This window comes from Geospiza fortis, unplaced genomic scaffold (assembly GCF_000277835.1).
Source record: "Geospiza fortis unplaced genomic scaffold, GeoFor_1.0 scaffold2971, whole genome shotgun sequence".
NCBI lineage: Eukaryota > Metazoa > Chordata > Aves > Passeriformes > Thraupidae > Geospiza > Geospiza fortis.
In genome coordinates this window covers 4209-16807 of record NW_005055227.1, presented here as the reverse complement: position 1 = coordinate 16807, position 12599 = coordinate 4209, and positions in this window count along the sequence as shown.

Below are 12599 nucleotides of genomic sequence, written 5' to 3'. Positions count from 1 at the left end.
AGTTTCCCCTGAATGTTAAAGACACCACTTTGCTGTTTTTTTATCTGGTAGGCTTCCTCTATATGATTTGCAGCTTGTCTAGAATGAGGGCTGTGATGTCCAGAGGAGCCAATGAGACCCCAGAACCAGGAGTAGAACCAGGCTTGGAAAATCCTGGGTGGTGTGGAGAATGGGAGAGAATGGGTGGAACCCTGAAGGAATTTTCTGATCCCCCAGCCTGGGAATTTTCATATGAACAAATTCAGAACCCAGATGAGGTGGGGAAATATCTGGAAGAGAACTGCAATGACAACTCTAAGGAGAAAAAGTTCATTGCAATAAGCTGGGCCCTGGCATATGCTTATCGCACACTGCTAGATACTGTAGGGCAGCATATGGGGGCAGGGAGATAAATCAGCAGCTACCCCAGTCACTCAGGCTGCAGCCAACACCCCAGCTACTAAGGCTGTAGCTAAACCAGACAGTGAGCCTAAGCCACTGGCAATCGCTGCTGCGGGAAAAAAGCACAAAAACAAAACTGATAGACCAGTGGATGATGATGATCTGGGCGAAGGACCCTCAAAGCCAGCTCCAGAAAATGGCACAAAATCAGAAGTCACTATTGAGTCCTTTTCCCTGACAGACTGTCGTGGCCTAAGAAAAGATTACTCTCAACAACCTGATGAATCTATAATTAGTTGCTAAGTCCATCTTTGGGATGCTGCAGGCGAGGTTACAATTCTGGATGGTACAGAAGCAAGGCATTTGGGATCCCTGTCACATGATCTGGTTATCGACCAAGGAATGATGAGGGGGGCTAACCCACACAGTCTCTGGGCACAACTCTTAGGAAGTATGGCACAAAGATATCAGTGTGCAGATGATCTCTATATGCAGCAAACCCAGTAAAAGATCATAGAACAAGGGATTCAATGCTTGAGAGAAATGGCAGTGGCAGAGATTGTCTTCTCAGATTACCTAAACACTGTAAATCCAGACTTGGTACCGTGTACAAGTGATGTGGGGAAAACCTTTATGACCCAGGCCACAAGAATACACTTCTGCGTTAGCCATAATGAAGTGGGATGACAGGGATGAGACTGTGCTTGATATGGCCAAGAAGATCCGAGCATATGCAGATGCTGTGCATGGCCCAACACATGCAAGAATCACAGCTGTGGAAACACATCTGTACCTTTTTGTTCTTCATCTCTTCCATTTTCTGCAGTATTGGTAGCACAGAGTGATTAGTTAGAAAGAGACGCAATGCAGATGTTGCATGAACAGACAAAGAGTTATTGGTAGAAAGGTAGAAATAAAATACATTCTAAGAGTTAATTGGACAAAATAGTTTTAAAAGACCGTGAACCTGTGTGTCTTGTGACTTTTTTTGTGCCTTTCTCTTTGTATGCTAAGTCTGGTATGTAGACGGCATGCTGAACTGTTGATAAGAGAAAAAATAAGCAACAACTTCAAGACCGAAAAAATCCAGAAGTCCCTTTAGACTCTCAGTTCTGGCACAGAACTTTTTAGGGTTGTCCCCATTAGGGGAACCTTGGAGAGGATGGTTTTCACATGGTACCAAATGCAGACATTCACCAGATGGGGAGAGAAGGTACACCCCACAAGCTGAACTGTTGTTCTTCCTGTGTGATTGTGGAGAAAACATGAGGAGATGGGATGGAAAATCTACTGCTGCTCTGGCACAACAGGTGCATGAATTGAAGGACAGCAAGACTCAGAGAGGAAGTTCCATGAAAAGGAAAGCAGCTCCAGTAGCCTGTAGCTGAACTGCCACATATGATGATGATGACATGTCCAATCCCTTTGAAGGAACCTCGAAGATGTACACCCAGGGAAAGAAGGATAACCAGGCTTAGAGAGCCCCTGCCTCTAGCCAGGTAGAGGCTAGGGAAAACCATGTCTTTTGGACTGTGTGGATTTGTTGGCCTGGCACATCAGAACCACAAAAATATGAGGCCTTGGTCAACACTGGTGCGCAGTGCACATTAATCCCATTGAGACATGTGGGGGCAGAATCTGTTTCTATTGCTGGTGTGACAGGGGGATCATAGGATTTGACTTTGGTGGAAGCTGATGTGAGCCTGACTGGAAATGGCTGGAAGAAACACCCTATTGTGACTGGCCCAGAGGCCCCATGCATTTTGGGCATAGACTTCCTCCAAAGTGGGTATTTCAAACACCCAAAAGGACTTAGGTGGGCATTTGAGATAGCAGCTGTAGAGACAGAGGGCATTAAGCAGTTGAACACCTTGCCTGGACTATCAGAGAACCCGTCTGCAGTAGGACTTCTGAAGGTGGAAGAGCAACGACTACCAATTGCCACCTCGACAGTGCATCTACTCGAGTTCGACAGTATAGAACCACTCAAGATGCTGTGATTCCCATCCACAAAATGATCCGTGAGCTGGAGAGCCAAGGGGTGGTCAGCAAAACCCACTCACCCTTTAACAGCCCCATTTGGCCTGTGCACAAATCTGAAGGAGAATAGAGATTGACAGTGGACTATCATGCCTCGAATGAAGTGACTCCACCGTTGAGCACTGCTGTGCCAGATATGGTGGAGCTCTCGTATGAGCTAGAGGGCAAGGCAGCGAAGTGGTACGCCACTATCGATATGGCCAATGCCTTTTTCTCCATTCCTTTGGAAGCAGAATGCAGGCCTCAGTTTGCCTTCACGTGGAGGGGAGTGCAGTATACCTGGAACTGACTGCCCCAGGGGTGGAAGCACAGTCCTACCATCTGCCATGGACTGATTCAGACTGCACTAGAAAAGGGTGAGGCTCCAGAACACCTGCAGTACATCAATGACAATGTTGTGGGGGGGAAACACGGCAGCAGAAGTGTTTGAGAAAGAAGATCATCCAAGTCTTCCTGAAAGCCTGTTTCGCCATCTTACTGCTTACATACAGACAATAAGTTCTGCCTATGTCCTCACTCCTGCTGACTGGAAAAACATGATGAAAATGATACTAACAATGACGCAATATCTGGTTTGGTTCCCGGACTACTGTGCACCCTGCATGTCTCAGGCAGGGCATCTACAGCAGAGGAATCCCCCTGTGCTTGTGGTTCAGCTAACAGGTGAGGGTGTGTATGAAAACGCTAGAGCCCAGATGGACTATCTGCATGATATTTCCAACCTTATTGCCTGCCTTTCTATTGGGGCTCTGCGGCAGGTTCCAATGACAGACAAGAATGCTAACATTTCTTATACTAAGATTGAGCAGGGCCCAACCGAGATGTACATGACTTTCATGGACAGACTTCAGGCAACGCTGTCCTGACAGGTTGATGATGAGCACACACGACAGAATTTGTTGCCACAACTCAGGTTTGAGAATGCAAATTCTGACTGCAAAAAAGTGCTCTTATCTATTTGTAATTGATGTACTTGTGATATAATGGAGATGGTTAGAGCTTGCCAGAAAGTAACTATTCCATCCCATAACACCAACTCCCCTACTGCAGTTTACCCAGCTCATTTACAGAAAGTACCTGGCAACCATTGCCATTGCTGCTGGTCTCCTGGTCACCTGAGAAAAATCTGCCCTCTATCACAATCAAAACTCCAATCTCCTTCCATTGGCAGTCCTACTAGTAAGTGTCCCCTGTGCTAAAAGGGGTACCATTGGGCTAAGGATTGCTGCTCGCGCCCTTCTGTGGGCCATAAGCCTTTGGTTTCGGGAAACCGCCCTTGGGGGGTGTGCTCACATGCCCCACAGAATCAAACAAATGTGAAGCATGGCGTCTGGCAAGCCAGCTTGTCCTCACAACATCTGGAAGTGCCGGCCACCCAGTAACTCTGAAGACCACCTCAGTTCATTTAGTCCCTGCGGGGGTATGGGGACCTATTGGCAATAATATGCATGCTTTGCTAATCAGATGTTCTTCTACTACTAAGTTAGGACTCTTTGTGTTACCTGACATCATTGGCTTCAGTTTTGAAGGTGAAATACAGATTATGCTCTGGACACCCGTGCCACCTTGCTTTATACCTGCAGCCCAGCATCTGGCACAAATTGTTCCATTTTGCAGCACAACCCCAGGCAGAAACGGTAAGCATGGCACTGCTGGCTTTGGAAGCACTGTCCAGCCTCAAATTTTTTGGGCAAGCACTATCACAGCAGTGCAACCAACCATGGTCTGCACTATTAATGGTAAGGAATTCAAAGGACTTGTTGATACTGTAGCAGATTGAAATATGGGTCTCCTCGAGCCAGGTCTCATAAGCTCTTGGAGATCTATTTCACACCCAAGATAGCTCAGCTACCTTAGAAGGCATAAAATCAGCAGGATGGCTTCTGTGGTAGTGTTGGAAACAAAAAGGTTTTAATAAAAGGCAAAATAACAAAACTCTTTACAGAGAAAAACTGAGCCAGGTGCAAGAGGTCCTTGCCTCTGGTAAAACGCCTCACAAAAGTGATTAGTTTCTTCGTTCTCTTCTTTTTCTAGTAAATTGCTCAGGCAGGACTTTTTGGCTCCTGTCCAATTAGCTATCCTTAAGTTTGAGGTGAAGTCCCCCAGGTCCTGAGACGTGTTTTCACTTAATTGAGGAGAGAGACTTCTGGGCTTATTTCCTTTTTAAGGGGACAAAGGATAGTTTTGTCACTCCGTCAACAGGGGGCGCATTCCTATAGCAGATGTTTCCATAGGCAGAAGCAGGGACTGGCCCAGTGATTGGCCCATGGTTGACCCTGCCTCGACTCTGGTTGGGGTAGGAGGGCTTCAATGCCCTCAACAAAGTGCCCACCTTTGCCTTCTTCTTGGCCCCAATGGACAAATTGCCCGCATTGCACCATTCATTGCTCCAGTGCTGTGTACATTATGGGGACCTGATGTCCTGGGACAGTTTGGAACCACTGTCAGCATAGATCCTGACTCGTGTAAAACCCTTTTTTCATAGGGGCCATTGAACAGCCGTTCCAAACACAGATACTGAACACATGTAAACTCACATGGAAGACAGATGACCCTGTCTGGGTCCCTCAATGCCCCCTACATCAGGAATGGCTGCAACACTTACAGAAGCTTGTAGATGAACAGCTGTCTCTTGGGCACATACAGCCATCCTCTAGCCCTTGGAACACTCCTGTTTTTTGCATACCCAAGAAAAGTGGTAAATGGAGACTTACATGGCTTGCAAGCGATAAATGCAGTCATTGAAGCAATGGGTACTTTACAACCTGGACTTCCCTCTCCTATGATGATTCCTCTGGATTGGCCTATCGTTGTTATAGACTTAAAAGACTGCTTCTTTACCATTCCCTTGCACCCTGATGATGCATCCTGTTTTGCTTTTTCAGTGCCCACCATGAACCATGCAGAGTTTTGCCACAAGGCATGTTCAACAGCCCAACTATATGCCAGAGAGTGGTAGACCTTACTCTGCATCCTGTACGCCGCCAATTTCCTGAGGCAACTGTATACCACTACATGGGCAATATTTTATTTGCAGCTAAAGATCATTCTGTTTTGTGTTCTATACAGGTAGCTGTTGTTCAAGCAGTTTGAGTAGCTGGCTTAGTCGTTGTACCTGAGAAAGTGCAGCAGCAGGCCCCGTGGCATTACCTAGCATGGAAAATTACTCAGCAGACTGTCTGCCCTCAGCCTGTAAAGCTTTGTGTTAAGGATAACCTGACCTTAAATTATTTGCAGAAATTGTTAGGTTCTTTGAACTGGTTATGTCCCATTCTAGGTTTATCCACAGAGCTTTTTCACCCCCTGTTTGTTTTACTCAGAGGTGAGCCTTATCTCAACTCTTCCTGACAGCTAACTCCAGAGGCTAGGAAGGCCCTAGATCATTGTGCTCAGGCACTAGAAAATCATCAGGGCTGGAGATGGGACCCAGATGAACCTGTTTCTCTTGCTATAGTGGCTAGCAGGTTTCAACCTTTTGCTGTCTTGTTTCAGTGGTTTCCAAATGACAGTGATCCCTTGCATGTTCTGGAGTGGCTATTTTTACCTCATACGGCAATAAAGACTGTATAGACTATTAATGACATGTTTGCGCAGCTCATCATGAAAGCGAGCAGCTGCAGATGCTCAGTGGCCAGGATCCACATATAATCCGTGCACCTGCGAACAAAGAAAACTTGTCATGGTTGTTGTCAGAGGATACTAACTTTCAGGTACACTTGCAGACTTTTCAGGACAGTTGTCTGTCCACTACCCTTCACATCGCCTGTAGATGGAAGTGGGTAGCCTCCCCTTGTATACGAAATGCCGTTGCAGTTTGACCTCCATCAATGGAATTACTGTTTTTATGGATGCATCCAGCAGAATCAGCAAAGTTGCAGTAGTATGGTGTGAGGGTGATTCTACCCACTGGCATAAGAGGGTTCTGACAGTACAAAACGCTTCAGTACAAATCTTAGAGTTAGCCGCTATCCGTTATGCTTTTCAGTTGTTTTCAGATGAACCTCTCAACATTGTAACTGATTCTGCATATGCTGCTAATGTAGTTTTTCATTTAGAATCTTTGTATTTGCGATATGTTGATAACCAAGCTTTATTTACAGAGCTCCATACGCAATGGCTTTTGATTAACAACCGATAGCATGACTTTTATGTGCTACACATTTGTTCTCATACAGGTTTACCTGGACCTATCATGGAAGGTAATACTTGTGCAGATCTCACTGTCATGCCAAATGTTGTGCTTAATAAGTTTGCTCAGGCTAAGCTGTCTCATGACTTTTTCATCAGAATGCACGCTCTTTACGAAAGCAATTTCAATTAACCGCCTTGTGACATTCTGCATTCGTGTTCCTCTTGCCATGGAATTGCTCCTGCTCCTTTGGCAGAGAGGGTGTCAATCCTCAAGGCCTGACTGCCAGTTCTGTCTGGCAAACTGATGTTACTCATGTTCCAGAATTTGGTAGTTTAAAATATGTTCATGCAACTGTTGACACTTTCTGACGTTTTCTAATGGCAACCACCCAAACAGGAGAAAAGGCTCGTGATGTTACTCAGTACTGGCTCACATGTTCTGCTACTTTGGGCCTTCCGGACACTATAAAGACACAATGGCCCAGCTTCTGCTTCTGAGCGGACTCGACAGTTCTTACAGCAATGGGGTATCTCCCACAACACAGGTATCCTTCACTCTCCCACTGGTCAGGCAATCATTGAATGTGCCCACAGATCATTAAAAATTATGCTTCAAAAACAAAAGATGGGGGAGTTGGAGTGCCCACATGATAGGTTAGCAAAGCCCTGTATGTTCTCAGTTTCCTGAATCGGGATGAAGCTGGCAAAACAGCATGTGAAAGGCAATATTCTTTTGATACAAAGGCTTGTCCCAGGCCTCTGGTGATGGTAAAGGACCCAGTAACAGGGCAGTGGGCAGGACCTTTAGGCTTGTTAATGTAGGGAAGGGATTACGCTTGTGTCTCCACAGGTCACCAAGTGAAATGGGTTCCTTCGCTGTGTGTGTGACCATTTGTTGCATCATCCTGATTGACGAAGGTACTGCGAGTGTCTTACCCCATACACTGGATGGCACAAATGTATGGATCACCCTTGCAAATGCACCAATACTATGTGCATGTCTATGGGAACCCCTAGTGATCCCTTTCGCACGTGCTTGGTAGTAGGGGTACCCACTGGCGAGAAGCATTTTGGTAAGCTGTACAATGAAAGCGTGCAGCAAAACTGCACAGCCCCAGGTATATTGCAGCCTAGGTGGTGGTGCCAGGGCACCTGGCAAAAGACCGCAGGATGGGATGAGACATGGTACAAAGATCTGAGAAGGATGCATGACTTTCCAGCTTTGCTCTTGCAGCCACAAGAACTAGATATGCTAGGGACTTTGTGTGCCTCGCTATGCTTTTACATTGATGATACATTTGACGTTCATATGAACAGTGTTAACTTTGATGTCTCTCTTAAAGGAATTTTCAGCAATGCTTCCTTGTGGTGTAATTGGACCTTGGAAAGTTGACTGACATCCGGCATCAGTGCTATTACTCTCCCCCTCGGACTTGTTCTTAATATGTGGGGAGTGCATCTGGAAAGGTATACCAGGCAAAGCTGTTGGTGGACCTTGCACCATCAGCAACGTTAGTTAACCTTGTTTCACCCAAATTGGACTGCTCTAATAGTTGCAGCACAGCGTTGAGTTAGGCATAGTACATGGGTTCTTAGCAAGAAGTGCAATCCAACAGTAACTTTCTGAAGCCCTGCAGAGTGCATCTCTGCCGGCTTAATACCCGCAATTGGTACTGCTCATGCTTTGGCTTCTTTAAACAAGTTCGGTTGCTGGCATGCAAAGGAAGCTAACGCCACTAGTGACGCTCTTTCAGCAATGCTAATTGACGTTAAATCGGTGCGACATGCAACACTGCAAAACAAGGCAGCCATTGATTTCTTGCTGCTGGCTCAAGGCCGTGGGTGCGAAGATTTTGACCATGTTCTGCATGAACTTAAGTGACCATTCAGAGTCCATTCATAAGAGTATCAGTAATCTTAAGCAGCTCACTAAACAGATGCTGCAACACAATGAGGGTGATTGGTGGGGGGTGTCTTCATGACTCACAACCTCGGCTTCAGGGCATGGCTTAAGCACTTGGTAATGAACGGCATAGTTATCCTTGGTATGTTCTTAATGATTGTGATATGTATCCCATGTAATTTATCTTGTGTGCAAGAATGATCAATAATAGTCTTAAAAAGATAATGGCTTTATCACGCAGACACTTTTAACTGTGCAACACATAAACAAAGAAGGGGGAATTGTTACCGATAGGTAAGGCTTTATAAAGGGAAGGCCTTGTAACATGACTCCCACCTGTTACTTAGGCTAAGTAGAAGGGAACTATGGGAGAGTGACTGAGCTACAATAGGGGTAGAGAGACGTGAGAGATGTGCTGTGTGACTGCTGCATGTCCACATCGTGGTGTATGGTGGTTGGTTGACTTGGGCTTGTTGTGCCTTAAAACTATGTAAACTGATAACCAGCTAACTGCTTAAAAAGGCTGGGTTTTTGGCAATAAAGAACACTCCTTTGCACTTGCTTGGGGTCCCTGTGTCACTCATTACCGCAACAGCTACCTAGAACAGAGGCTAGACAAGATTAAGAGAATAAAAGTGCGTATTTATTAAAGGCCTTCAATAGGTACACCTTGGGCAGTCAGAAGCCCTAAGAGGCTACACCCAAGATAGACGATGGTGACAAGTTTTTCAGACAATTATAAGTTTGGTCCATTTACATATCAGGGGTTAATCCTCCAATTACAGCTTCAGGTAATGAAGTCATATTTCCCCAGTTTGCTCCCCAACAATTCACTTTTGTTTATACTTTCCGGGGCCTGAAGCTCTAGGGTGTCCTTGGATCTCAGGCCTAGAAGGATTGTTTTGTCTGACCAGAATGTGAAGAGAGTTAACTAACACTCTATATGGAGTTCAGAGTTATACACTAATGCAGTACAGGATCTGAAAAATATAAAAGCTAAAATCTTAAGTCATCACTGTACAAAAGAAACAACTAGTCTGAGATTTTATGATGTTGGTTTATGGAAAAATTTTCCACACTTAGGTGAATGTCATGGTTTAGACCACTCAGCAAGTAATCACCATATAGTCACTCACTCACCCCATGGATGCACAGGTGATTGAGCACTGGAACAGATTGCTCAGAGAAGTTCTGTAGTCTCTTGTCACAGCTGCAGCTTGTCTGTAGCTGCAAAGATAAATTTGGCCATATCAGGCACGCAAACTCGACCAGCCTAGAAATAAACAAGTCCCCGGGTATGGTAAGGAGAGGTTGGATTCAAACCTAAACAGGGAACCCCCAGCCAATCCCATTCAATCCTGATTGCAGACATATCACTGGCCAGAGAGCTGGGCAGTGCTGAAACCCCAACCAATCAGTTTTCCAAGCCCGGGAATTTTGAATCCCCAGTAAAAGAGCATTCCAAACAATAAACCATGCTGTTTGTCACTGACCCTCGATGAGTCCTGTTGTATGTCTGTCTCCAGCCAACAACATAACATAACATGTGATGACCCCAACCTGGTCAACGTAGCCATTTCCTTGTGTACAGCAGGGGAGAGAGACAAAGGCAAACAGAGCCTGACCAGAAGTGGAAAGCTGAAAAACCAAAGGGCAAACAGAGCCTGACCATGATATAAAATTTCAATAGTCAATCCGAATTTTATTTCTATATCTTTTATTTTAAAGAAAGCAAGCAAGCAGCGCTATGTGGCCAGGGAGTCACTGCTCCACTCACAGCACACACCACTTACAAATTTGGTAAAGTATATATACTGTTTTTAAGCCTACAAAGTATTTTTCAATGTGCTTGGTTAGTCCAAAACAGCAAATATCAATAAGCTGGAATCAGCAACTTCATAATCTTTCCAGGTGGTTGTTGGCTTCCTGTCCTTCTTGTGGTCGTCTGGAGGGAGGCCCCTTCACCAGTGTCTACTACATGATTTTGTTAAGTGTATCAAGCTTTTTATTATACATAAGCATTTAGTCGTGTTGCAATCCCCTTAGCTTTACCACAACTTCCTCTATTTTATTCTAAGCATCAGTCATCTTGCTACCTCATCTGTTTACTTTACCATACTTCCCCTATTTTGATGCTTTCTTTTGTGACGGTTGTCACAAGGGTTTTCAATTGAGGGAAGAGACGAGAAGGTTGACTCCATTATCAGAAGGCTTGATTTATTATTTTATGATATATACATATACTATATTCTAAGCATCAGTCGTATTGCTACCTCATCTCTTTTACTCTATTATACTTTGTTTATTTAGATGCTTTATTTGGCTATTTGGTCAGAAAGTTTCAAAACCTTTCTTTGTGTCTATTTTTGACACAGCAGATACAAGCATTTGCTGATTCCATTGCCAATTGACACAAATCTCAAAAACATTTTTCACAATCCCTCCCCTTTTTCTTTAGGTTATTGATTCGTGTATTTGCTTCAAACTGAGCTAATACCTTTTCAGTCGCAGTTCTATTTGTTTCTGCTTTGGCCTTGACTATTATAAGGGAGTGAGTTTTTTCTCCTGTGGTTGTTATTTTAGGGTTTATGGGCATTGCTAAAATCTGCATTCCCTGGATCACTGTGTTAGCCTAATAAAGCATGGAATCATACATGGTATAAACAATAGGCCTAATGCAGAACAAAGCAACATGAACCCCAACTTCTTCCACCATGCTCCTTCAAACAAATTTTTCCACCAATTTTCAGTTAATATGGAATTCCATTTCTGCACTGGAACATGTGCAACTCCTTTAATTTCATCTGCCAAATTTGTAATAGACTCTCCATTATCATCAATCTCTAAACAGCACTCAGATGTATTAAATTTTCCACAAAACCCCCCTTCTTCATCTAATAAATAATCTAGGGCTAGTCTATTCTGATATACTGCTGCTCTGGTCTGGGTTAGTTGTCTAGCTACAAGCTTCAATGCATCTGATGTTTGATTAGAAGTAATTTCTACAATGACCTGTAATCTAATAATTTGGCTAAGCATATAAATAGGGGTTCTATAACCCCAGCTGCCATCCTGAGCCCAGGAGGCAGGATCATAGTAATCTATGATCCATTGGGAAGTCCATTCTTCATTATTCCAGGTCTGTTTTCCTCCTACTTCAGTTCGTTTTCTTCTGTGCAGAGTTTCATAAAGAGGTTGTCCTAAATATTCACCTTTGCTCTTTGGTAGCAAAAAGAATGCAGGTTGTATAATTCCAATTATACAGGTACCTCTCCATTTCTTTGATAGTTCATTATATGCCCTTTTACCACATATCCAAAATAATCCATCTGGAGCTTTCCAATTTTCAGCCGTCTGCCCCGGATTTTCCCAATATCCCTTAAGATCCTTTACCTCCTCAAAAGGATTAGCATATGTTACACTTTTCTAGCAAACAGTTCTGTCGATGCAATTGATAGAATAATAACCCATTGGTGGTTTCGGCCACCAGGTCGTGAAGGTGGAGTTGGTGGTATATATCATCTTGCAGGGGGTATGTCCTATGTATGTAGTAAAATTGTTTCCTTCCCTAGAAATACAAATTTGGCCTACTACTTCATGACTCAATATCCACCCCTCAGGTCGAATTTCATTAGATCTATGTGTCCTGTTCCATAATATCAACTGATCAGGTCCTACCCCTTCACCTCTTCATGGCCATTTCTTGGTCATTTGGGACCCCCCCAAAAATCCAACATCTAGTCGCATTTAATTCCTTAACTACTTGTTGCATCAGATCGAAAAACAAAATTTTTCCTAACATGGGGACGTCCCAATCACTAAGTCATTTCTTAATTTTTTCATACAGGTCACTTCCTGCTCTTGCTCTTTTTTTGGTTTGAATTTTCCCTAAATTCTTTGTGACGTTTTTCACTAATTCTTCCTTGAATTTATCTTGTACTCCCCCTTTATCTGAGTATCCCCACATTCCGCCTTTGGTAAAACAGAGGAATGGTTCTCGCCAGGGACAAAATTGATAGTTTCGAGGTGCCCATCCTCCCATTCCTAAATTTGTTGCCACCCAGTAACTCTTCTCTCCGATTGTACAGGTTTCAAGTTTTCCTGGGTCATAACATCCTGCATTAATATGAGTGTGTGCTGCAAA